General features: G+C 48.5%; 1 protein-coding gene across 1 annotated transcript in view; it reads right to left on the reverse strand.

The window, feature by feature from the left end:
- Positions 1 to 26,563, reverse strand: part of LOC147121518 (pleckstrin homology domain-containing family G member 1-like) — a 276,360-nt gene extending 249,797 nt beyond the window's left edge. Inside the window, exon 1 of the mRNA XM_085981837.1 lies at positions 26,444 to 26,563. The gene's annotated coding sequence lies outside the window, so the exon portion shown is untranslated. The remainder of the gene's footprint in view (positions 1 to 26,443) is intronic.
- Positions 26,564 to 27,331: the final 768 nt, after the last annotated feature.

Genomic DNA, 27,331 nt, shown 5'->3' on the forward strand with positions numbered 1-27,331 from the left:
AAGATATTGAGGGTGCAATCAATATAGGTAATGGTCGATGGAATGCTACTACTGGCACTGTTCCCTCATCTCCATGTGCAGTAAAATATTTCCCTTTATCCCTGACATGCTCCATCTCGTTCTTTTTTGGCACCAAATTGCTCTATAGTTTCCGAACTTGGGCTGCACTGCATGGATGACCATGGATGTGACCCCCATTCTTCAATCGCAACAGTGGTTGCCAGTCCCTTCTCTTGAGCCAGCTCGTTGTCTTTCCTGGTTCTTATCTTTTTACGTGATCTCACTTGTCTTTCCCCCATCCCCTTCAGCAACAACAACTGACATGAATCAGTCATTCATGAAAGACTTATGAAATAATACTGAGCGGCCTGCGGGTGGCGCTGTCCAGGGAGAGTATAAATACTCGGGCACGGGCCCAGCTTGCGCAGGACATTCTTAACAGGAACTAGTGAAGGACACAACTAGACCTCCATGTTGTAAAACAGTTGATTAAAGCTTTGTTTAACGCTTAGACCAAGTGCCTAGTAGTTTTCTTACGTCAACAACCTGCATATATATAGCACCTTTAACATAGTAAAATGACCCAAGAGGCTTTACAGGAACATTATCAAACAAAATTTGAGATATTAGGACAGGTGACCAAAAGCTTGGTCAAAGAGGTAGGTTTTAAGAAGCGTCTTAAAGGAGGAGAGAGGTAGAGAGATGGAGAGGTTTAGGGAGGGATTTTCAGAGTTTAGGGCCTAGGCAGCTCAAGGCATGGCTGCCAATGGTGGAGCCATGAAAATCAGAGATCTCGGAGGGTTGTAGAGCTGGAGGAGGTTAAAAAGATAGGGAGGGACGAGGCCATGGTGGGTTTGAAAACAAGAATGGGAATTTTAAAATCGAGGTGTTGCCGGACCAGGAGTAAATGTAGGTGATGTGTGCGATTTGAGTTGAATTTGTTTGCGGTTTCTGACTAGCTTAGGCTGACAGACTGAATGAGGGGAATGAAAGGGGGAGGGGGAGATGTGATCAGTAAGCAACTTTAACGGCATCCAATTGCCCTGGAATAGGGGAAATCGATACTGCAAACACCAGTACACTAGCCCTGAAATTCCGCTAGGATCCTAGCAGCCTCTTGCCGTAACTCAGGAGACTACGAGAATATCCCACAGAAGACCAGGCCCACTGCACCTCACCGTGAAGTACCATAACAGAATTTAGTTCAGTGTTCACCGGAGATGTAATGCAATTGCACTGAAAGTTAACGGTTTTCAAAGGACTCCTGTCCCAGATGCATTCCCTTCCACAAGGGAGTGTGCCTTAGCTGACGGAATGCCCAGGACCTGAAATCGGCATCTCATAGCAGCCTGTCGGGGCTCACTTAATAATGTCCAAGGAGGCCACCTTCAGCTGTGCCTCCGATTACAGGAATGTGTTTAGCGTACGCTCCCCATCATTGTTTAGACACGCACCGTGTCTGCTATGTACGGCTCGTACAGATATATTGTCCTTCGTAAGTTAATAGCTGAGAGTACAATGGTTGCCAAAATAAAAGACAACAATTACATTCGAGTAAATGCTCGATGAATTCACCATGACTGAAGCAAAGTCCAATTTACAGGCAGTTTGCTAACTGATGTAGCTGGGGAAATGGTGCTCGAGTTAATCAGTGAACAATCCCGCTACAAGCTACCGAATGATAGATTCGCTGTCAGCAGAGTCGGCAGTGAAACTTCAGGAGAAAATTAAGTAGAACCAGAAGGCTCTTGAAATAAAAACCAGAGAGAACATTTTTTAGCTGAAGTTCTTAAAGCAGGTCTGTTCACAGCTGGAGGTTTCACAGGCATTCAACAGCTTAATAAGCAACAGAGCTAAAAGTGACAGATTTGCTCTGACTCTGGGTTTAAATCTAGTTGCAGTTGAGATTTAAAATTCTCATCCCTCCATGGCCTCTATCTCTGTAACCGCCTCCAGCCCTACAACCTTCTAAGATCTCTGCGTTCCTCCAGCTCTGGCTTCCTGTGTGTCCTCCACTCCTTTCGTCCCACCATTGGCAGCCGTGCCTTCAGCCGCCTAGTCCCTAAGCTCTGGAATTCCCTTCCTACACCTTTCTGCTCTTTCTCCTCCTTTAAGACCGTCCTCAAAACCCTCCTCTTTCCCTCTAATGTCTCCTTCTTTGGCTTGGCGTCCACTTTTGTCTGATAACGCTCCTGTGAAGCGCCTTGGGCCGTTTTTCTATGTTAAAGGCACTATATAAATGCAAGTTATTGTTCAGCTCCATCCAGGACTCACTATCCAGCTTGTTGTTATTCATTTCTGCCAACAACCACCAACCTCCCTGGGACTCACGTTCTCTAAATTATCAGTCCAGGCCCCTGGATTACTGTCCACCATATCCAGATTGTACATATTGCAAGTTCTGTGCTACCCTCCACACTCCACAAACCCTGAGCCTTCCAAGTTCTCCCTCCTTTGTAGCTGGACAATAAGTTTTTCACATAGAGTCAGTGGTTTATGGTCTGGGGATCATCACCTGTTCCATTCTGCACCCTCTGATTATACACCTTGAAACATCACACCAGTGAGGATTCAGAGGTGGAGATTTGGCTCATGGTAGCACTCTCGCCTTTGGGGCAGAAGGTTGTGGGTTCAAGCCCCACTTGAGAGACTTGAGCACAAAATCCAGGCTGACACTCCTAGTGTAGTACTGAGGAAGTGCTGCACTGTCAGTAGATACTGTCTTTCGGATGAGACATCAAACCGAGACATTAAACTCCTGGGGGAGTGGCAATGGATCCGTGGAGGCTGACCCTGCTGTCTATCTGCCCTCTCAGGTGGATATGAAAGATCCATGGCACTATTTTGAAGGAAAGCAGGGGAGTTCTCCCTAGTCTCCTGGCCAACATTTATGCCTCAACCAATATCACTGAATATCTGATTGAACTCGATTTTGGCAGAAATAACCTGCGTCTAATATGACAATCAATGGAAGAGGTCACAGAATGCTGCTGATTTAATCCCTCCATGGCCTCACCCTTCTCTATCTTTGTAATCTCCTACAGCTCCCCTCCCCGCCCCCCCCAAGAACTCTGCGTTTCTCCAACTCTGGCCTCTTGTGCATCCTCCACTTCCTTTGCCCCACCATTGGCAGCTGTGCCTTCAGCTGTCGAGGCCCTAAGCTCTGGAATACCCTCCTTAAACCTTTCCACCTCGCTCTCCTCCAAGACGCTCCTTAAAACCAAGCTTTTGGAGGCCTGTCCTTTCTTTGGCATGTGTCAATTTTATATGTCTGATTGGGTTCCTGTGAAACGCCTTGGAATGTTTTACTAGATTAAAGGCGCTATATAAATACAAGTTATTGCTGTTGTTGATTTACCAAATCCTTATAGCTGCCTCACAAAATCCTTTCCAAATGGCATTGGGGAATGTGTATTACAAACTCTTGAGGCATCAGTCACAAGTCAGGTGATCAGAAGGTTAAGGAGTTGTCGCTTCCTGCAGGATGTGCCAAGCTACTCACCAACTTGGATATAAGCACCATAGATCGGTAGATATTCTTCGATTTGCATCTACTGGCACTACTGCTCTTATGGAAGATCAGCGCAACTCTCTGTCTCACCAGAGACGAGCAACAGATAAATTTCAAAATGGAGTAAAAATTCCCTTGGCTTGCAAAGGATGGGAGTCGATGTCCAGTGAAGAGCAGCCAACTGGTTGCTCTTTCTGAAGACCGTGCACTTGCAAAGTAACGGTTTTAAGACCAAGAGTGAGCTTTGCTGTGAAGTGGGGGGGGCGTCTGTTTTTGCTCCAAGTAGAAACCGTGCCCATTCAGCTGCAATTGATTTCCTGCATGGCCGTTTCGACAGGCCAGGAAGGCTTGTAGCATCTGTGAGACCAGGAAGCAGTGCCTGATGCTTGTTCCTGTGCCAGAATAAATACAGGCATCTCGGAGCTCCCAATCAGCTCATTAAATCAAATGGCTGCTCACATCTTTGAAACTTTTTTATATTCATTCCCATCTGCCATATTCAGCTATAGCCGCAGATGTGATAGATACTGTATTTACAGCCCACCTACTCGCGCAAGGCATCTCCAAGCTGGTCTAAATAAAACGTTTGCGTCAGCCCCCAAAATTAGGACACGGTCAATTCTATTTTATCATCAGCCATGACTCAGTGGTCAAACTCTAGACTCTGAGTCAGAAGGTCTGGGTTCATGTCCCACTCCAGAGACTGGAGCACATAATCCAGGCTGATACTCCCAGTGCAGTACTGAGGGAGTGTTGCATTGTCAGAGGTGCCATCTTTTGGATGAGATTTTAAACCGAGGCCCTGTCTGCCCACAAAGATCGGGTGGCACTACTTTGAAGAAGAGCTGGGGACATTTCTCCAGTGTCCGGCTGACATTTATCCCTCAACCGATATAATTTAAACAGATTATCTGGTCATTATCATATTGCTGTTTGTGGGAGCTTGCTGTGCGCCAGTTGGCTGCTGCGTTTCCTACATTACAACAATGACTACACTTCAAAAAAGTACTTCAAATAAATGCAAATCATTCTTTTCGTTCTTTCATGATTCTAGTAAGAAACTACATTTCAAGGTTTATTTCTTCTTTTGGTATTGAATTACCACAAATGGTAGGCGAACCCTGAATGTAATCTGTCTGAACAGCGTCGAAGAGTTTCCCAGGTCAGGAGCATTTTGTATTGTAGCTGTGTCTACGGATTCAAACTGCAAATTCCTAAACAGCTATGTAAGAACTCGCTAAGGCCTCTGATCCCTAACAGGGGATTCTGGTGATTCGCTACGACATACTTGACTCGTACGTCTGTGGGTTACATGAAGTACTGTCAATTCTTTTACTTCGAATATAATCCGGGGGGGGGGGGGGGTGTGGTTGGAACTTGGTAACACTTGAAGCAACAGATCTGCTTTCAACCCGGGCAGCCCTGTATCCAGTGACTTTCATTAGCTGAGGGGAGAGAGAAACTGCCTCTGGATGGCTGTCAAAAATGCACTAAGAAAGAAGCCGGCTCTCAAACGGGCTCCCCTGTGTATGTGTCGGCTGCACTGGTTTCCCATTCTGAAAACAGATGCCAAACATCTAAATAAATGTCGGTGTTTCTAGACACGTCGCACAAGTTCAGTTTCTATTCTTAAATGCCAGCCATGGGACCTTACAGCAGGCAAATCTTTATTTAAAGGGCTCCAGTCCTGCTCTGTATGCCAGCAGACACTGCAGCTGCACAGCAATACGCAACAGCATCATTCCATCACACCTAAAACACATCCTCCTCCTCACTAACAGTAGCGGGTACGAAATAAAAATAGGAATGGAAGGAGAAGGAAGGGAGGGAGGAAGGAAGGAAGAAAATAAGGAAGAGAGAGCGAGAAAGAAAGAGAAAGAAAAAGAACAAAAAAAGAACTTGCATTTATATAACGCCTCTCACAACCTCAGGACGTCCCAAAGTGCTTTACAGCTAATTAAATACTTTTTGAAGTGTAGTCACTGTTGTAATGTAGGAAAAGCAGCAGCCAATTTGCGCACAGCAAGATCCCGCACACAGCAATGAGATAAATGACCAGATCAGCTGTTTTAGTGATGTTGACTGAGGGATAAATATTGGCCAGGACACCAGGAAGAACTCCCCTGCTCTTCTTCGTAACAGTGCTTTACATCCAGCTGAGATGGCAGATGGGGCCTCTGTTTAACATCTCATCTAAAGACTGCTTCTCTGACACTGCAGCACTCCCTCAGTACTGCACTGAAGTGTCAGCTGAGATTTTTGTGCTCAAGTCTCTGGAGTGGGACTGAACCCATCACCTTCTGACTCAGAGGCGAGAATGCTATCCACTGAGTGAAGGCTGATAGGAACAAAAAGTTGAAGAGAAGCTATTACTCTACAATATATTAAAAGTCTTGCATGTGATGGGTGAACAGTACTTGGAGCTAGTTAGGAAATTAAATATTGTAGATCATATAAATTGACTGGCCCTTAACCTCCAGAGTTCTGAGTCTGACGGGAGTGTGGTGGAGCGAGATTCTCAGGTGCCGACAGCAAGTGACACAGACCCCATCTCAAATCTCAGCAAGGAGGTCATTAACGTAATCAGGTTCCATTCCTGTTAGAACACTTCAGAGACGCCCACCCCATTCCACTGGCAGATGTCAGAGCAGCACACAGCCGCTCCGTTAGGGGGACCCTGAGGCCTGGCAGGGCCGAGAATTAAAAGTTTTTTTTTTAAACTGTCTGTTCCTAAGGGAGCCAATATCCCTATTAACAAAAACAATTGGGGATCAATTACCTTTCACAGAATCACAGAAACCCCACAGTGCAGATAGAGGCCATTTCAGCCCATCGAGCCTGCACCGACACATATCCCACCCGATCCCTGTAACCCCTACACCAACACCAACACATATCCCACCCTATCCCCGTAACCCCACGTATTTAATCCCCCTAACACTAAGGGTCAATTTATCATAGCCAATCAACCTAACCTGCATATCTTTGGACTGTGGGAGGAAACCGGAGCACCCGGAGTAAACCCACGCAAACACGGGGAGAATGTGCAAACTCCACACAGACAGTCGCCCGAGGCCGGATTCGAACCCGGGCCCCTGGCGCTGTGAGGCAACAGTGCTAACCACTATGCCACCGTGCTTTGTCTTACTTATTTTCAGGGCCTTTACTAGGAACCCATGCCATCTCTCAGCTGATGAGATTTCTGTTGGGCCTAATGGGGGCATAAGTGGAGGAATTCCTGGGGTAGGCCAGGACCTCTCCCAGACAATTGCCGCCGCCCCCTCCCCCACCCACATGATGGGAGGGGGGCCGAGCAGAAGACTCGCTCAATCCCTCCAGGACTGGAATTTGATGAGAGCCCAAGTTAAATTGGGTGGAAACCTGGTGCATCTGGGTTCCACTTCAAATTCCAGCTGTGCCCCACCGCCCCCCCCCCCCACCGCCCCCCCCACCACCTCCCTCCCCACATACAAGGCAATTTTGCCACTTTCCATCCTATCACCCCCTGCCCCTTCACTGCAATTTCAGCCACATTGGACTTGATGTTATCATTTAATGCCAGGTGTCAGCTTGGCACAGTTGGTTCCATTCTCATCCGTGAGTCAGAGGGTCGTGGGTGCAAGATCAGATTATAGAATAACTTTTAAGGTTCTGTACCCATAGATTTTGAAACTGAACTGATACAGTGCCACCTCTGAGTCAGAAGGTTGTGGGTTCAAGCCCCACTCCAGAGACTTCAGCACATAATCTAGACTGACACTGAGGGAGTGCTGCACTGTTGGAGGTGCAGTCTTTCGGATGAGACATTAAACCGAGGCCCCGACTGCCCTCTCAGATGGATGTAAAAAATCCTATGGCATTATTTGAAGAATAGGGGAGATTTCCCTGGTGTCCTAGCCAATATTTATCCTTCAAGCAACATCACTAAAATAGATTAACTGGTCACTTAGCTCATCTACTGCTTATGGGACCTTGGCTGCTACACTCGCTACATTACAACTGTAACTTCAATTCAAGAGTACTTCACGGGCTGTGAAGCGCTTTGAGGCGTCCTGACGACATGATAAGGCCGCATTTAAATGCAAGTTTTTCTTTCATTAGAATGGACGCAGTGTTGCAACTTTAGATGCTAATTGTAACACTGTAGTTATCTGCCAGCTAACTATGAAATGTGATAAATAAGAGCGGATTGCAAGGTAGACAAAGGTTCCCTTTTGAGTTGAAATGAAGACGGTTCTTTCATTTCTCTCCGATGGCCATTGTCCTCCAACCAGGATAGTCTGGGCAGGGTCATTATCATGGCCCAAGGCTTCAACACTTGCCGGGCTGACCAAGAATCAGCCCCAACAGAGGCAAGTGCATCTGGAGTGCTACTGTCTTGTGACTTTTCTGGGTGAGAGTCAAGTACTCTTGATCTATCAGGACTAGGGTTGCTTGCCAACCCTCCAGCATTGCCCTGGAGTCTCCAGGAATGGAAGAGTAATCTCCAGGACACTGCTGCGAGCAACACCCGGGAGGAAAATCATAGGGGCATTAAAATAATTGTACTTTTTTTTTTTTTAAATTCTCCGAACACTTTTTCCTAGTTATAAAAATATTGAACATGGGGGAAAAAAGGCTGTTTGACTGACAGTCCAAGAAGCATCCAATCAGGTAATGAAAAATCTATTCACTTTCCCATTGGCGTGGGAAGGCAATGCACTGCAATGCATGTTCGGAGACCACTGGCAGGAGTGTCGGGGCAGGAGCTCATGTGATGACACCTCCAGGAATATATCCTACCAGAGTTGGCAACCCTAATCAGAACAAAACCTTTGAAGATTGTGTCACAGAAGACACAATCCCAATGTCCAAGTTAGAAAGCATCACAATATTCGTTATGTGAGAAAGGTTACTCAGTAGAAAAACGAGTGTGCAATCCAATGTGTAAAGATCGCTCTCATTCGTTAATATAAACGGAAACATACAGAATCACAGGCTGTTCCAGCCCACAATCAAATCCATTAAGTCGCGCTTTTTCTCCCCACATAAACAACAACAACAACCTCCATTCATATAGCGCCTTTAATGTAGGAAAACGTCCCAAGGCGTGTCACAGGAGCGTAATCAGACAATAATGGACAATCAGCCAAAGCAGGAGATATTAGGAGGGGTGTCCAAAAGCTTGGTCAAAGAGGTAGGTTTTTAAGGAGGGTCTTAAAGGAGGCACGGCTGCCAATGGTGGGGAAAAGGAGGGGGGATGCACAAGAGGACAAAATACCTGTAATGGAGAGTTCCGTGAGGGCTCGTAGGGCTGGAGGAGGTTACAGAAATAGGGAGGGGTGAGACCATGAAAGGATTTAAACATGATGATGAGAATTTTAAATTTGAGGCACTGGGGGGCCACGAGTCAATGTAGGTCAGCAAGGACATGTGTGATGGGGCTTGTGCAGGATAGGATGCAGCAGAGTTCTGGATGAGCTGAAGTTTATGGAGGGTAGAAAATGTGAGGCTGGCCAGGAGAGCATTGGAATAGCCGAGTCTGGAAGTAACAAAAGCATGGATGGGCGTTTCAGCAGGAGACAGGTGGTGTCACAGAGGTGAAAGTAGGCAGTCTTTGTGACGGTGAGGATATGTGGTCAGAAGCTCAACTGAGGGTCAAATAAGACACCAAGGTAGGGAAAAGTCTGGTTCAGCCTGAGACAATGGCCAGGAAGAGGGACGGAATCAATGACAAAGGTACGGAGTTGGAGGCGGGGGCTAAAGACGATGGCTTTGGTTTTCCCAATGTTTAACTGGAGGAAACTGCAGCTCATCCAAGACTGGATATCGGACAAGCAGTCTGACAACACAATGGCAGTGGAAGTGTCAAGCGAGATGGTGTAGAGATGGAACGGGGACTTTTCAGTGTTCATGTGGAACCTTACGTCATGTCTACAGATGATGTCGCTGAGAGGCAACATGTAGATGAAGAAAGGGAGGCGGACAAGGATAGATCCTTGGGGTACTCGAGAGGTAATGGTGCGGGGTGCGAAGAGAAGCTATTGCTGGAGATATACAATGGGATAGGTAAGAGTGGAATCAGGTGAGGGTAGGCCCATCGAGCTGGACAATGGAGGAGTGGTGTGGAACAGGATGGTGTGGTCACTGTATTAAAGGCTGCAAAGAGGTTGAAGAGGACGAGGAAGGAAAATATACCATGATCACAGTCACAGAGGTTTCCATTTGTGACTTTGATTAGTTCTGTTTTTGTGGCAGGGGCGGGAAACCTGATTGGAGAGCTTCAAACATGGAGTTTTGGGAAAGATGGGCACGGATTTGAGAGGTTCAGGAATTTTGGAGCGAAAGGGAGGTTGGAGATGGGGTGTTACTTTGCAAGGGCAGAGGGGTCGAGGGTGTTTCTTTTTGAGGAGGGGGGGTGACGTTGGTGATTTTGAAAGGGAGGGGGACAGTACCTGAAGTGAGGGAACTGTTTAGCCAGGAAGGGAAGTTTGGTGGTCAGCAGTTTAGTGGGAATGGGGTCAAGGAAGCAGAAGGTGGGTCTTATGGAAAAGATGAGCTCGTCAAGGGCTTGAGGAGAGATAGGACAGAAACTAGAGAAAGACATGGATTCAGGGTTAGAGCCTTGGGGGGGGAGGAGTTTGGCTTGGTGGGCAATGAGAAAGGGAGAAGCAACAATGGCAGGTGAATGGATGGCCCACCTAGTTTAATCCCACTCTCCTGCTTGCTCACAATACCCTTTGATATCACTTTTATTCAAGCAACTATCTTTTTCCCTTTTAAAAAAGTTTGTGGCATTGAATTCCACAAGCAAACTGCCCTCTGTGTAAAGAAATGTCTTTTTACCTCCTCTATAAGTCATGCAGCAGTATGACTGGGCCGTGACTATCGTTCTCCAAACAATAGTGCGGAATGCTTTTCCGCAAAGGGAAACTCTTACATATCCTAGCGCTGCTTGCATTAGTGATATTGGCACGGTCCTGGAATCAAGTAATTTCCCAGCAAATGCTATATGGCTTGGGGAGGGAGGGAACTATGGGGAGGGGAGGAGGCTAAAAGGAAAAAAATAGCTCAAAAATGGGCAAAAATGGGTTTATATCTATAATATATTAAAAGTCTTGTGCTCAGTGACCACTTCCTGTAAGTGTCACACTTACTTCCTGTTGCACTATCCGTCACACTTTTTTATAACAGCCCTAGTGTTACAAAACAGTGTATCCTCTGACTCACTGTGAGCAATGCTATGGGGAATCTGCTAGTGATATATTGAAAGTCATGTGCATAACGTGCACTTCCTTTAGTGTCATACGTAATTACTTGCTGTCACAATTTGTTGATAACACCCCTACTGCTATGCAAGAGGGTATCCTCTGAGCAATGCTGCTGGAGATCTGCTATAACAGATGAAATACAAAGAGAGAATCCATAATAACCTAATGCTTAAGTACAGCAGTGCTTCAATACTCTGCTCTGTAATTTACTATCCACAAAATGTATGTATTATTTCATCAACTTCTTTTTTGCACTACCAAAAACATTTAATACAAAGCTTCCAAATTATACCATCTTCAGCAGACAAGACCCAGTGTTTCCAAACAGCCTTAGAATTATCCCTAATGTCAAATGTTACAATTCAAGTTTAAAAAAAGGTCAGGATCAAAAACTTGGCATGTGACTTCATTTTGACAAACAATTACTGTAAAATTTGTAGTAGCTGCAGTACGATTCCTTCATTGTGCAAATCATACTCAACAGTAATCGTGTTACACTGTCAGCCTTGGCTCAGTGGTAGCACTCTCACTGACGCACAGAATCTCTGTTCAATTATTTCTGAATACTGGAGTTGCAAGGGTTAAATTATGAGGACAGGTTGTCATAAACTTGGCTTGTATATTCTTAAGTTTAGGGGATTGAGGGGTGATCTGATCGAGGTGTTTAAAATGTTAAAAGGATTCAATAAGGTAGATAAGGAGAAACTATTTCTTCTGGTCGAGGAATCAGGAACGAGGGGACATAATCTTAAAATTAAAGCTAGGCCATTCAGGAGTGAAATCAGGAAGCACTTTTTCACTCAGAGGGCAGTGGAAATCTGGAATTCTCTCCCCCAATTGGAGCTTTGAAGACTGAGATGGATAGATTTTTGTTAGGTAAGGGTATCAAGCAATATGGAGCTAAGGCAGGTAAATGGAGTTGAGGTGCAGGTCAGCCAGTGGCCGAAGAGCTCCTCCCAGAGTCGCAATGCGGATTCCGCCCACTAAGGGGCACAATGGACATGATCTTCACCGCACGTCAATTACAAGAGAAATACATGGCCTTCTTTCATTTCACAAAGGCCTTCGACACTGTCAACCGTGAGGGATTATGGAGTGTCCTCCTCAAATTTGGCTGCCCTCAAAAGTTTGTCACTATCCTCCGCCTGCTTCACGATGACATGCAAGCTGTGAACCTGACCAACGGTTCCACCACAGACCCAATTCACGTACGAACCGAGGTCAAGCAAGGCTGTGTCATCGCACCAACGCTCTTCTCGATCTTCCTTGCTGCAATGCTCCATCTCACCCTCAGTAAGCTCCCCACTGGAGTGGAGCTAATTTACAGAACAAACGGGAAACTGTTCAACCTCTGTCGCCTCCAGTCCAGATCCAAGGTCGTCCCATCCTCTGTCGTCGAATTACAGTATGCAGACGATGCTTGCGTCTGCGCTCACTCGGAGGTCGAACTCCAAACCATCGTCAACACCTTCACCAAAGCGTAAGAGAGCATGGGCCTTACACTAAACATCCGTAAGACAAAGGTCCTCTACCAACCTGCCCCCGCCACACAGTGCTGCCCCCCAATTATCAAAATCCACGACAAGGCCTTGGACAACGTGGACCACTTTCCATACCTTGGGAGCCTACTGTCAACAAGGGCAGACGTCGACGACGAAGTCCAACACCGCCTTCAGTGTGCCAGTGCAGCCTTCGGTCGCCTGAGGAAGAGAGTGTTTGAAGACCAGGACCTCAAACCCGGCACTAAGCTCATGGTCTACAGGGCAGCAGTGATACCCGCCCTGCTGTATGCTTCAGAGACATGGACCATGTACAGCAGGCACCTCAAAGCACTGGAGAGGTACCACCAACGCTGCCTCCACAAGATCCTGCAAATCCATTGGCAGGATAGGCGCACCAACGTCAGTGTTCTTGTTCAGGCCAACATTCCCAGCATCGAAGCTTTGACCACGCTCAATCAGCTCTGATGGACGGGTCACATTGTCCGCATGCCCAATACGAGACTCCCAAAATAAGCGCTCTACTCGGAGCTCCGGCACAGCAAGAGAGCCCCAGGTGGGCAGAGGAAACGCTTCAAGGACACCCTCAAAGTCTCCTTGAAAAAGTGTAACATCCCCACCGACACCTGGGAATCCCTGGCTCAAGACCGCACAAAGTGGAGAAGCATCCGGGAAGGCGCCGAACACCTCGAGTCTCTTCGTCGGGAGCAAGCGGAAGCCAAGCGCAGTCAACCCAAGTACCCCACCCACCCGCTCCTTCAACCACCATCTGCCCCACCTATGACAGAGACTGTAGGTCCCGCATTGGGCTAATCAGTTACCTGAGTGTTAGATCCGTGGTTCAGTGGATAAATAATCACACGGATGCTGTACATTAACAAATAACAGGTCTTTACTGGAGGAGGATAATCTCTAGACTAGTGTACAGAGGCATGCGCACAGCTTATATACCGGTGTGCTCAATGCCGGTACTACAGTATACAGGAGCTGTAAAAAGTAGTTCTGACTTAAAGGCACATACACTACAATTCCTCCATTTTTAGATTAATAATACCCCCTTAATATTCAAATAACAATTACATTTTTACATGTACATTCAATAACAAAAGTCCATTTATAGATTCAGTCTTTGGGGCGGCTTCCTGACCCTTTCGGGATAGCGCCTTTCCAGAGGTTCTTGTTCTTGGTGCAGAGGCGATTCTGACCCCTTTTCATCGGGTAGTTCATCGGGTTCCACTGCTACTGGGTCTGAAGTAGATGCTACCGGTATGTCGGGTTCATCCCCAGGTACTCGAGACATGGGGTTGACGCATTCCTGTGATGCTAAGATCTGATTGACGTGGCATCTCACAATGTTCTCCCTGACATCCACTGTGTACATTAATGGCCCCTGCCTTGTGCATATCGTTCCGGGTTGCCACTTCTCTGTTCGATAGTCCCGGGCCAAGACTGGTTGCCCTACATTGAAGCTCCTTGTCGGCTTCTCATTGATGTGCTGGAATTGTTTGTCCTCAACATTTCTTCACACATTTGGTCTGAGCAAGTCCAGACGAGATCTCAACCTTCGGTTAAAGAACATCATGGCCGGGGTCTGGTTGGTAACTGCATGTGTCGCGTTTCGGTAGGCTAATAAGAAATTGTCCAGCTTATGCTGTAGTGGAATTTCCTCGTCGCACATGGCCTTTATTGCCTTCTTAAAGGTTTGTACGAACCTCTCAGTCAATCCATTGGTGGCTGGATGATACAGGGCGGATGTGTAATGCCTTACCCCATTCCTTTTCATGAATTTTTGGAACTCGTTGGACACAAACTGTGGTCCATTATTAGAGCAGATCTGCTCTGGCAAACTGTTTCTGGCAAATATGGTCCGTAGGACTGCAATCGTTTTCTCTGTAGTGGTTGAAGACATCTTTATCACCTCAGGCCACTTCGAATGAGCATCCACTGCTATTAAGGACATTGAGTCCATGAATTGACCAGCGAAATCAATGTGCACCCGTTGCCATGGAGAGGAGGGCCACTCCCATGGGTGTAGAGGGGCATGTGGTGGTGCATTTTGGACCTTCTGGCATCCTAAGCAGCTCTTAGTTAGGTCTTCGATTTGTTGATCGATTCCCGGCCACCACACATAAGCCCTAGCAAGGCTTTTCATTTTCACTCCCCCCAGATGACCTTCATGTAGCTCATTTAGCACTCTCTCCCTTAACTTGGGTGGAATCACCACTCTGGATCCACACATCACTGTCCCCTGGCATACTGACAGCTGTTCTCTTCTGGATGAGAATGCTGGCAACAGTGAGTCGCCATGTGTTGGCCATCCCCTCACCGTCAATTCATATACCCGTGACAGCGTCGGATCATTGCGGGTCTCCTTCTCTATATCCGCGTTTGTTACTGGCAATTGTTCAATTATCGACGAATAAAATATCTCGATAGGGTCCACTGCTGGTGCTTCCTCCACCGTAGGCAGTGGCAGGCGCGATAGCCCATCAGCGTTCCCATGCTGTTTCGTGCCTTTATATTCCATTTCATATTGATTCGCCCCTGGAAACAGGGACCATCTTTGTGCAGCCATGACTGGCACGCCCTTCTTAGGATTAAAGATGGAGACAAGTGGTTGGTGGTCAGTCAGCAAGGTGAACTTCTGCCCATGCAGATAGTGGTTGAATTTTTTTACTCCCCATACTAGGCTGAGGGCCTCCCTGTCAATCTGGGCGTAGTTGCGCTCGGCTGAGGTTAGTGGCCGAGACGCAAAGGCTACTGGCCTCTCCAACCCATCTGGGAATTTGTGCGACAGCACCGCTCCAATGCCGTAGGGTGATGCATCACATGCCAAACGAATTGGTAGTGCTGGGTTGAAATGGGCCAACACCTCTTTTGATGTGATCAATTCTTTACACTTCTGGAAAGCTCGTCTACATTCGTCATCCCACTTCCATGGTACCCCTGTTTGCAGTAGGGTGTTCAGCGGGTGTAATGCCGTAGACAAATTTGGTAAGAACTTGTGGTAATAATTTACCAGCCCGAGGAACGACCTCAGTTGTGACACATTTTCCGGTGCTGGAGCCTTGACTACTGCCTCAATCTTGTCAGGGGACTTATGTAACCCCTCTTCATCGATGACGTGGCCGCAATACAAGATCTGTTTCTGGAAAAACTCGCACTTGTGGCGATTAGCTCGTAGCCCATATTCCTTTAATCTGGCGAGCACCTTCTCCAAGTTAGCGAGGTGATCACCGTCATTTTTGCCCGTGACCAAGATGTCGTCCAAATAACACTGGGTCCCTGGGATCCCTTGCAGGACCTGATCCATCGCCCTTTGCCAGATAGCCGGAGCCGAGGCTACTCCAAACACCAGCCGGTTGTATTGATAGAGACCTTTATGGGTGTTGATCGTAAGGTAATGTTTTGAAGCTTCTTCTACCTCCATTTGCAAGTACGCCTGGGCTAGATCAATTTTGGTGAAGCGTTTACCACCAGATAGCGAGGCGAAAATATCCTCAATTCGTGGAAGCGGATATTGCACCGTGTGAAGGACTGGGTTCACTGTCGCCTTAAAATCCCCACAGATGCGGGCCTTCTTTGGTTCCCCAGGCGTATTACTCAACGACCTCTTCATTACAGGAACGATGGGTGTAGCCCACTCGCTCCAGTCCACTTTGGACAGTACTCCTGAACGTTCCAACCCTTCCAGCTCTGCTTCAACCGCTGGTCTGATCGCATAAGGCACTGGTCTGGCCTTCAGAAACTTTGGGCTTGCATTTTCCTCTATTTTAATTGTTGCTGTTATTCCTTTTAGTGTTCCTAGTCCCTCCTGGAACACGTCTTTTGCGTCAGTTAGCATTTTTGACAGTCGTCCAGGTGTGACATCGTCATCCTTTTTGGCCTCAACCTTCAGTGCCTGTATGGAATGCCAATCTAATTGTATCTTTCAGATCCATTCACGTCCTAGCAGTGGTGGTCCTCCATTTGGCAATACATATATATCCATTTTAGGTATTTCCTGACCTTTATATGTCACTTTCACCCTTACTTTCCCTTTGGGGTAGACTTTTTGCCCCGTATACGTCTTCAAGACAATCTCTGTAGCTTTCAAGGGTATGTGTGAAAATAGCCGCTTGTAGTCTCTTTGATTTATGACTGTTAGAGCAGACCCTGTGTCCAATTCCATTTCCACTTGGACTCCATCTATCTTGAGTGTAACCCAGATAGCCTGGTGATCCTCTATTTTGGTTACATTATGTAGTTTCAGACAACCCAGCTCCTTGCTTCCGGAGTCTGTGTCACTTTTCTGTTCGTCGGAACCACTGTCCATCACCTGGTGTACCTTTTTGTACTTCTCCTGTGGAGATTTCTTACTGTTGGTTTTCTTCCCAGACCTGCAGGCTCTTGCTATGTGTCCTGCTTTCCCACACTGTCTGCACACTTGGTCCTTGAACCAACAATCTTTCTGGTCATGTGTTGTTCTGCCGCAGCGATAGCACTTCCCTGTTCCATAGGTCATTTCGTTGGTGCCGTATTCTTGCGGTCTCCGTTGTATCTCTGCAGCACCCCTTGCGGCTGCTTCGTGTGATACTGCCATACTGAAAGCTTTGTCCAGCGTAAGGTCCTTTTCTGGTAGAAGCCGTTTCTGGGTTCCTTCACTTTGTAGCCCACACACAAACTTGTCCCTTAACGTGTCTGCTAGTCCCGCTCCAAACTGGCAGTATTTCGATAGCTTGCGCAGTTCCGTTAGGTGCTGAGCATTGCTTTCGTCTTTGTGTTGGTTCCTTTTATGGAACTTAAATCGTTCTGCTATCAGCAGCGGTGTGGGGTTTAAGTGGTCCTGTAGGATTTCTACTATGCTTTCAAAATTTTTGTTTACCGGCTTCTCTGGGGTTATTAGATTTCGCAGTAACCCATAAGTTTTTGCACCCATGGAGTTTAACAGAACCAGTGCTTTATTAGCATCTGGCACTTCATTCACCCTGCAGTACACCTCAATACGTTCCACATATGTCGCCCAATCTTCGACTTCATTGTCGAACGTAGAGATACTGCCACTCTTCGGCATTCTTGGTTGTGCGTTAACTATCACCAATGGCGCCTCCCGCGCTTCCCCTTCTTCTCCGCTGGCACAAAATGGCGTCTCCTGCGCTTTCCTTCCTTCCCGCGCTCGCCCTTCTTCTCCGCTGTGGCTTCTCAAAATGGCGTCTCCCGCGCTCTTCCTTCTTCTCCGCAGCTCAATGGCGCCTCCCGCGCTCTCCCTGCTTCTCCGCGGCTCAATGGCGTCTCCCGCGCTTCGCCCCGCGGACCCTGATCAGCCCGTGATCCCTGGCTGTGCTCTGCGCGTTCTTGTCTTGATATTTGTCGACGCCGCTCAGTCTAGAACCCGGCTGTTTCTTACCCTGTCTCTCTCCGGTTTGCAGTATTTTTCCTCGATGCCGCTCGGTGTTCAACCCCCGGCTGCGCCCTGCTCTCTTCACCCTCTTTCTTACCCCGTCGATGCTGCTCGGCTCGCTCTCTGCCGTCGGTCAGCTCCAGTCGCCGCTGCTCGGGAAGGGTCTGCTCTGGACCTGTCGTCGGTCTCTTACTGCTCATTGTGGCGAGGGAACCAAGCCCGGCTCTCCACAGCCTCCCCAGCGAAGTTGGATCTCTGCCTGACTGCTGGGCGGTTGCTCGTGGTCGACGCCCGTGTTCCTGGCCTCGACTATTTTTTTATTTTTTTTTGTTGCAGGTAGATTCGAATCGACACTCGTCGCCACTGTTAGATCCGTGGTTCAGTGGATAAATAATCACACGGATGCTGTACATTAACAAATAACAGGTCTTTACTGGAGGAGGGTAATCTCTAGAGGGTACAGAGGCATGCGCACAGCTCATATACCGGTGTGGTCACTGCCGGTACTACAGTATACAGGAGCTGTAAAAAGTAGTTCTGACTTTAAGGCACATACACTACACTGAGAACTCATTTTTAATGTGGAAGCAAGTCATCCTTGGTTCCGAGGGACTGCCTAAGAAGGAAGAAGACTCCTGTTCCTATGTTCTTTATTTGAGTCCTTACTGAGACGAAGGCCTAGAAATTCAGTATAGCCACGTTTGGGGCACTACAGCCGGGCGTTCGCTAAATTTTGCGCCCGGCGGAACTTAGCGCCACCTTCACCGATATTCAGTTGCATTGCCCCAAGAAGTTGCTGCTGCGCTAAAGCAGGCGATGCACGACTATCATAAGGTGCTCAGCCGGCGAGTCGGGGCGCTACCACCGAGGGCGGGCGCAGCGCAGGTGCGGCGAGTTGCTGATTGAAGGCAGACACGCTGGCGCCGCTCAGCTCTTAAAGGGGGAGGGTGGATTTGTTTGGTTGCCACGCCCTGCACACTGCAGCCCTGAAGCAAGGCCTGACCATTGCTGCTTGAGCAGTTCAATGCCCAGGACAATGGAGAAGGCCAGGGAGAGAGCGCAGCGCTTCAGCGAGGGTGACCTGAAGGTACTGGTTGGCGCAGTGGAGCACAGGCGCCTTGTCCTCTTCCCTGAAGGTGGCAGGAGGCCGCTGCCCAGCGACTATTGAAAAGCCTGGAGGGAGGTGTCAAACAGGGTGACCTCCAGCAGCGTGGTTGGCAGGACTCCTGTGCAATGCAGAAAAAAGTTCAACGACCTCACTCGGGTTGTCAGGGTAAGTACCCTTTCCAGTATCCTCCTCATCCCTGTATGTGCACCTCACTTTATGGCCAAAGGGACCTGAAAGCCCTAATGCCCAGCCCTCATCCAGCAGCTATGGGACTGTCATGAAAATCACTTGCACATTCAGGACTTTACACACTGTCAGGGCTATTCCACTATGGGAGGCAGTGCAGGCAAGATGAGGGCTTCACACTGTCAGGGCTATTCCACCATGGGAGGCAGTGCAGGCAAGATCAGGGCTTCACACTGTACTTAGAGGCCATCCTTTCTCTTGCAGGGCAAGCTGGCCCACAACTGAAGGCAGCAGCGACAGACTGGGGGAGGCCGTCCTGACCTCAAACAGCTCAGCAACCTGGAGCAGCGTGTGGAGCGCATTATGTCAGGCTGGCTGATTGGCCCCGTCGCCAGTGGAGATGCCGACCCTGTTCTGGGCCCCAATGGTGAGGGCATCACCTTTTTGACCTCTCTCTTTCCACTTGCGCCTCACACAGCATCCTTTGCCACTATCAAACCAATGCAGTGCATAGCAGCAATCATGCCTCCCTCGCTGCCGCCCTGTCCTCACTCTAAAGCAACTCTTGTGCCTTCCTGCTTTCAGATGGTGAATCGCCAGGTGAGGAGGCGGGCCCTCAAACTGGCACTGTGTCTGAATTGGAAATCGAGGAGGAGGAAGAGGAAACCGGCCCATCAGTGACACCCTCAGCCGAGGCAGCCCATGGCCATGATGGGGACATGTCTTCCCTGGAGGGGAGCAGGGGGGAAGGGTCTGAGGAGAGTGAAGCTCCGGGGCCCAGTGGGCTGCAGCAACGTGGGAGGGGTGGGGAAGCTCGGTGGCCTTCGCCCCGGAGGGTGAGTGTGGCCTCCAGTCCTGCTACGGTGAGCGCAGAGGAAGTGCGGCTCCTTGGTGAAATGGGCGCCCAGGCGGAGCGCAGGCACACTGAGCTCATGGCTGCAGTGGCAAGGATGCCTGACTCCATAGATTCACTGGCAAGGAGTGTACAGGAATTCGGGGCAGCACAGGCCAGAAGTCTGCAAGAATTCAGTGCAGCACAGGCCAGGAGTCTGCAGGACTTCGCGGCAGCACAGGCTAGGAGTCAGCAGGACTTCGCTGCATCACAGGCGGCTTCCAACCAAGTGCTCAGTCGTGCCGTGCATTCACTGGCTGGTGTGATGCAGACACAGACCAGGGCCACACGGGCACTAACTGCTGCCACCCTTGCTGGCTCGGCCAGGCATCGCCAGGGCACTCGCCGTGCTGCAGCAGCCCAGCAGTCTGTGCTTCAGTAGATTGCTGCGCATGCTGCAGTGCTGGCCCGTGCGAGTGCCAGTGTATCAGCCGACCAGGGAGTGCCTGTGCTCTGTCAGGTTGGCAGCATTCCTGCAGTCAACACTGTCACTCCTCCACTGCAGCTGCCACCACCCATAGGACAGACTGCTGCCGCCCAAGCAGAGTTGGAGCAGTCAGCAGCCGGCCCCTCCAGGCCCAGAGCTGGTCCAGGCCGACCCCCAAGGGCATCTGCCGTCTCACCATCTGACCCTCAGCAGCCTTCCCCCAGCCTTGCTGCAGCCACTGGGGTCCCATTGAGGAGGAGCTGCAGGGCGGGAAGGGGCCACTCGCGGAAGCGAGACGGATCACCCTCGCAGGGGAAAAAGTAGAAGGTGTGGTCAAATGATTTTTTTATATATGAGGCCGAGAGGGTTTTTTTATATATGAAGGCCGAGACTGTTGTGTTCTTTTATATATGAAGGCCGAGACTGTTGTGTTCTTTTATATATGAAGGCCGAGACTGATGTGTTCTTTTATATATGAAGGCCGAGACTGTTGTGCTTGTTTTTTATAAAGGCCGAGGATCATGGTCATTTTTGTTTCACTGCTTTTTGCATTTTCTGAAGGTTGTGAGAGCCAGTTATGTCTCTGACTGTTTTTTTGGGGGGTTTCTCTGAATTAGTTTGTCATGCGGGAAGGGCACAGAGTTTGCACAGTAAAAAAATTTCTTTAAATGCATTGTCCATGTTTGCTTTTGGAAGTATTTGTTGCCTTGACCGGCTGAGGGCTTGCGGAGCGGCTACATTCATCTTCTTTCATTGGCACAAGCCATTCCCTGAGAGGGGGCCTAGAACCGAGTTGCAATAAGCCGCCGACGGACGGCCCTTGCACTTTGTGCCTCCCTCCCGTGCTGGTGCTCCTCCTCCTCCTCCTCTGGTGGTCCTCCAATGTCTGCTGGCAGTGGCTGAGTCCTGCGGATAGCCAGGTTGTGCAGCATGCAGCACACTACAACGAAATGGGAGACTCGCTCAGGCGAGTACTGTAGGGCTCCCCCAGAACGATCCAGACACCGGAACCGTTGCTTGAGCACGCCGATTGTGTGCTCAATGATGTTCATGGTTGCTTGATGGCTGTCATTGTATCGCTCTTCAGCAGGGGTGCTGGGCGCACGGAGCGGGGTCATCAGCCAGGTGGACAAAGGATAGCCTTTGTCCCCGAGAAGCCATCCTCGTGGGTGAGGCTGGGCTTCGAAAATGTCTGCCACAGAAGTCTGGCGCAGGATGAAGGCATCGTGGCTGCTGCCTGGAAAGCGGGCATTGACAGCTAGTATGAGCTGCCTGTGGTCACACACCAACTGCACGTTGAGCGAATGGTAGCCCTTCCGGTTGCGGTAATCCTCGGCATTCTGTAGAGGTGCCCGCAAAGCCACATGCGTGCAGTCAATGGCACCCTGCACCATGGGGAAGCCCGCTAATGCTGCAAATCCCATTGCACGCTCTTGCTGCTTGTCCAGGGTCATGGGGAAGGAGATGAACTGACGTCTCCTTCTGAAAAGGGCATTGGTCACCTGGCGGATGCAGCAATGTACCACGAACTGGGAGATGTTGGCAATGTCCCCAGTAGCGGATTGGAAGGAGCCGGTGGCATAGAAGTTGAGAGCCACCGTCACCTTCACTGCCACCAACAGAGACGTCCTGCTCCTCAGCTGTGGCTGCAGATCTCTGCGAAGCAGGTGGTAGATCTCATTGACCACCTCCCTTCTGAATCGCAGCCTCCGAACACACTGCTCCTCAGACATGTTCAGATATGAGAACTGCTGGTGGTATACCCTGGGTGGGTAAGGCCTCCTGTGCCGACGCCTGTTGGCCCTTCTCCGTCTGGCCATGACTGGCACTCTCTCACGGCGTCTCTGAGCCCTTTGAATGCAATGCAGTAAGCCAACATTTCCACCCATTGCAGCCCCCATTATATGTTTCGAATCAAGGCTATGGCACTGAAAGTTAAATCCAATTGCATAGCTCTGGCCTGAAGCCAGAAGTACCTGTGCAAGCGTCGAGTCAAACCAGAAAGCTCTCTCCCTTCCCGTGCAAGCGCAGGAGATGTAACACCTGCCCCTAAACCTCCCCCCTTCCCACTGTCCAGGGCCCCAAACACCCCTTCCAGGTGAAACAGCGATTTACTTGTACTTCTTGCAATCTAGTATACCGTATTTGCTGCTCACGATGCGGTCTCCTCTACATTGACCCCGAGCTTCCAGTCGCCTGTCATTTTAATTCACCGCTTCATTCCCACCGTCCTTGGCCTCTTGCATTGTTCCACGGAAGCTCAACGTAAACTCGAGGAACAGCACCTCATCTTCCGATTAGGCACTTTGCAGCCTTCCGGACTCAATATCGAGTTCAACAATTTCAGATCATAACCTCGGCCCCTATTACATTTTTACTTATATATTTTTTCCACCCCTTTGTTTTGGATCTTCCCTTCCCCCCCCCTTTTCATTTTTTTTTCTCTCTCCCACACGGCAGCTGTCTCCCATCCTACCAGTACACTTCACACCTAATCTTGCCGTCTTTTGTCTCCACTGTCCTATTACCATCTCGTCTGGTTTTGAATACCTCTTAATGTCTCTTTTACTTCTTTTGTTCTATCGCAGCCCTGCCTTCGATCTATTTTATTTCCTTTCCAGTTTGAAAAAGGGTTAGACCCGAAACGTCACTCTAATTTCTCTCCACGGATGTTGCCTGGCCTGCTGAGTTTTTCCAGCATTTTCTGTTGTTATTAAACTCTCTCCCTTTGTCTCTCTCCAAATATCCGTCTCTCACAAAGAAGGAGTGGAACAAAATGGCTGCCACTTATACTGCAGGAGGAGTCCCCTTTAAATAGCGCCCCCCGCGCCCCGCAGCGACTGGGAACCGTTCCCCTCTACCAGTCGCTGGGGGCGCCAGGCGCAGATAAGGGCAGCGCCACTGAAGTTCCGGTTCGGGGCACACCAAGGGCGTTGCACCATGAAATGACGTCAAGTTCTGCGCGCGCAGCTGAGCGGGTGCTGTGGTTTTGCGCCGCCGCTAAATCTTAAGTGAAGTTCGCGAGAGGCGCAGATTGTGCCACGCCCGGGCGCTAGCCGCTTAGCGCCCCACTTCTCCTCCTCCTAAGGCGCTAGCGGCTGGCGCTAACAACTGAATTTCTAGGCCTAATTTTCCACCTTGACTCAGTGGACTCTTGCCTCTGAGTCAGAAGGCCATGGGTTCAAGCCCCACTTGAGTACATAATCTACCTTGACACTTCAGTGCAGTACTGAAGGAGTTCTGCACTGAAGGAGATGCTGTCTTTTGGACGAGATGTTAAATTGAGGCCCCATCTGCCATCTCAGCTGGACAGCAGGTTCCCCATGGCAGTAATCCGCAGAAGAGCAGAGGAGTTCTCCCGGTGTTCTAGCTAACATTTAACCCTCAACCAACATCACTAAAACAGATTATTTGTCATTAATCTCACAGCTGTTTGTGGGAGCTTGCTGTGCACAAATTAGCTGTGCTTGCTGACCTACAATGGCTTCTGGTCCAGCAACGCCTCGATTTAAAAATTCTCATTCTTGTTTTCAAATCCCTCTATGACCTTTCCCTTTCTATCTCTGTAACCTCCTCCAGCCCTACAACCTTCCAAGATCTCTGCCCTCCTCCAATTCTGGCCTCTTGTGCGTCCCCGATTTTCATCGCTCCATCATTGGTGGCCGTGCCTTAAGCTCTGGAATTTCCTCCCTAAACTTCTCCACCTCTTTATCCTCCTTTAAGGCACTCTTTAAAACATACTTCTTTGACCAAGCTTTTGATCTCTTTATATAAATTTTGTTTGATAACTCTCCTGTGAAGCACCTTGGTACGTTTTACTATGTTAAAGGCATTTATATAAATGCAAGTTGTTGTTAGCTGCTGTGTTTCCCTACGTTACAATAACTACACTGTAAATGTTTTTTATTGGCTGTGAAGCACTTTGAATCATAGAATTATAGAAAGTTACAGCACAGAAGGAGGCCATTTCGGCCCATCGTGTCCGTGCCGGCCAACAAAGAGCTATACAGCCTAATCCCATTTCCCAGCTCTTGGTCCTGCAGGTTAGAGCATCCCAAGTGCACATCCAAGTACTTTTTAAATGTGGATAGGGTTCCTGTCTCTACCACCCTTTCAGGCAGTGAGTTCCAGACTCCCACAACACTCTGGGTGAAGAAATTTCCCCTCAAATCCCCTCTAAACCTTCCACCAATTACTTTAAATCTGTGCCCCCTGGTTTATGACCCCTCTGCTGAGGGAAATAGGTCCTTTCTATCCACTTTATCTAGGATGTGGAGATGCCGGTGTTGGACTGGGGTGGACAAATGTAAGAAGTCACACAACACCAGGTTATAGTCCAACAGCTGTTGGACTGGACTATAACCTGGTGTTGTGTGACTTCTTACACTTTATCTAGGCCCCTCTTAATTTTATACACCTCAGTAAGGTCTTCCCTCAGCCTCCTCTGTTCCAAGGAAAACAAGCCCAGCCTATCCAGTCTTTCCCCATAGCTAAGATTCTCTACTCCCGGCAACATCCTTGTAAATCTCCTCTGTACCCTCTCTAGTGCAATCACATCTTTCCTGTAATCTGGTGACCAGAACTGCATGCAGTATTCTAGCTGAGGCCTAACTAGTGTTTTATACAGTTGAAGCATAACCCCCCTGCTCTTGTATTCTATGCCACGGCTAATAAAGGCAAGCATTCCTTATGCCTTCTTAACCACCTTATCTACCAGTCCTGCTACCTTCAGGGATCTGTGGACATGCACTCCAAGGTCCCTTTGTGATGTCCTAAAGTCATGAAAAGCGCTGTATAAATGCAAGTCTTTCTTCTTACTTCTACAGTTAAACTGCACATAATGTTGTACTCTATAAAGTCACTGATTGACCCACAGATTGAAGTTCGGATGACTTGAGAAGCGATGAATAAATAAGAAGTATGTTTTGGTAGAGTTGAGCAAGGTACATTAAAATGTGAAAGTCACTAATTAATAAATAGTGAGCTTGCATTTATATAGCACCTTTCACCTCCACAGGATGTCCCAAAGTCCTTTACAGCCAATGAAGTACTTTTGAAGTATAGTCACTGTAGGTTTGTGGGCAAATGTGGCAGCCAACTTGCACACAGCAAGATCCCACAAATAACAATGTGATAATGACCAGACAATCCATTTTTGATGATGGCTATTGAGGGATATTGACCAGGACACTGGAAGAACTCCCTTTTTTTCAAATACTGCTGTGGGATCTTTTATGTCCACCTGAGAGGGCAGATGGGGACTCGGTTTAACGTCTCATCCGAACGACGGCACCTTCATTGTACTCCATTGGCTGTAAAGCGCTTTGGGACGTCCAGTGGTCATGAAAGGCACTATATAAATGCAAGTCTTTCTTTCTTTTCGTTCTTAACTCCAACAGTGCAGCACGCCCTCAGTACTACAGTGGCGTGTCAGCCTAAACTTTGTGCTCAAGTCTCTGGAGTGGGGATTCAACCCACAACCTTCTGATTCAGATGTGAGAGTGAGACCACTGACCCACGGCTGACGATTAATCTCAGCAGGGACTCAAATAAAGTGTTTGAACCAGAAGTAATTGAGCAGAGATTCTGGATATCTGGAAAGTGATTCAAATCTTTAAAATCACGTGAGCCATTTGAAGTGTTTTATCTCCAAACATCCCTTTAAAATGCTCAGGAGTTGCCCGTCCTGCAGCTTATAGGTGACTGTCTCCATACAAAGTGAAACCTGCTACTGGTTTTGGGCGATTGTTTCTGGGCCCCAACCTCTGCCTGTCAAGTGACATACTTAAAAGTTTTACAGCTGATTCTAACAACTTGTGAATAAACAGATAGCACTGTGAGAAGTCAGACTACGGTTTTGCAAGGGCAGAAAAGTGATTCATGCCAAAGCTGTCAAAATACAGTATCTCCAAATAGAAAGACATTCATTCAAAATATCCGCTGCTGCGGGACATGTCTCTCTCACTCTCTCTCAGGATAATCACTGCTTGTAAGCACAGACATCAAGCAAAGCTCCCCCTCTGCCTCTGCACCAACTCTCTAGATAGTAAAGAATCGTCTGCAACAGCTTCTCCATTACTGCTGAGATTGCACTTCTCAGCTCTTCTACAAGCACTTCATGTGCCAAGTTTTTCTTTCTCCCTTTACAACGGTGGTTAAACGTTCACTGGGAAAAGTTACTGCAACTTACCCAACTCTTTAAAGTATATCCACAGTTTCTGCCGTGCTCCCAGAGCCGATTAACAATGAGGTACTTCTGAATGGTGAGAGAGCTGAGCTCCAATACACCCTGCATATCCTCCAGTCTGCTGACGCCACTCCCTAGCTACAGCACAGCCTCTGGCTAGAACTCCACACTTACTGAAAGGGATTGTATCGACCTCCCTGGCTGTCAGCCAGCTGTACAGCTGAGTTACAGTAACATCACTGCGTTATTCAGAATGCAGCAAGAAGAGTGTCACTGGGCACTAACTAGGTCCTTTTTAGTTTAGTTACTTTTCTCAATTATCTCCTAGGATCCAGAATTTGCTTTTTAAAGCCTTCAGTGGGCTTGCTTGTTTTTTCACGCTGGGTGATTTTTGATTCCTGGCGTCTTGACTGGTTGTGTCAAAATCACCAAAGTTCCAGAATTATTTTGCTTCCTTGAAGTTGTCTGCGTTTTGCACCCTTTTCAGGTCATGTACTGTGTGTTTGTGTTTCACACTAGCTGAGCTAGACTCCAGACTGCTCCCCCGGGCCCTGCTAATGCTGCGCCCGCACTAAACCACTAGAAGGTGTGAGTGAGCAAGCAGCTGAAGATCTCCAACTGTGGGGAACTGTTAACACTCCATTTCTGACATAGGTCATTGCAGCTGCAAATTACCCTGGTGCCAACCAGAACCGAGCGAGTTGTTTAAAGGAACAACATCCGCATGAAAAGGTATTTAGCAAACTCAAGGGGAACCACGATAGGGTTCCCCTTGTCCTCACCTTTCACCCCACCAGCCTCCACATTCAACGGATCATCCTCCGCCATTTCCGCTACCTCCAAAGTGATCCCACCACCAAACGCATCTTCCCCTCCCCTTTCAGCATTCCG

Source organism: Somniosus microcephalus, chromosome 3, assembly GCF_052327205.1.
Source record: "Somniosus microcephalus isolate GS21.2 chromosome 3, FLI_Smic_1.0, whole genome shotgun sequence".
NCBI lineage: Eukaryota > Metazoa > Chordata > Chondrichthyes > Squaliformes > Somniosidae > Somniosus > Somniosus microcephalus.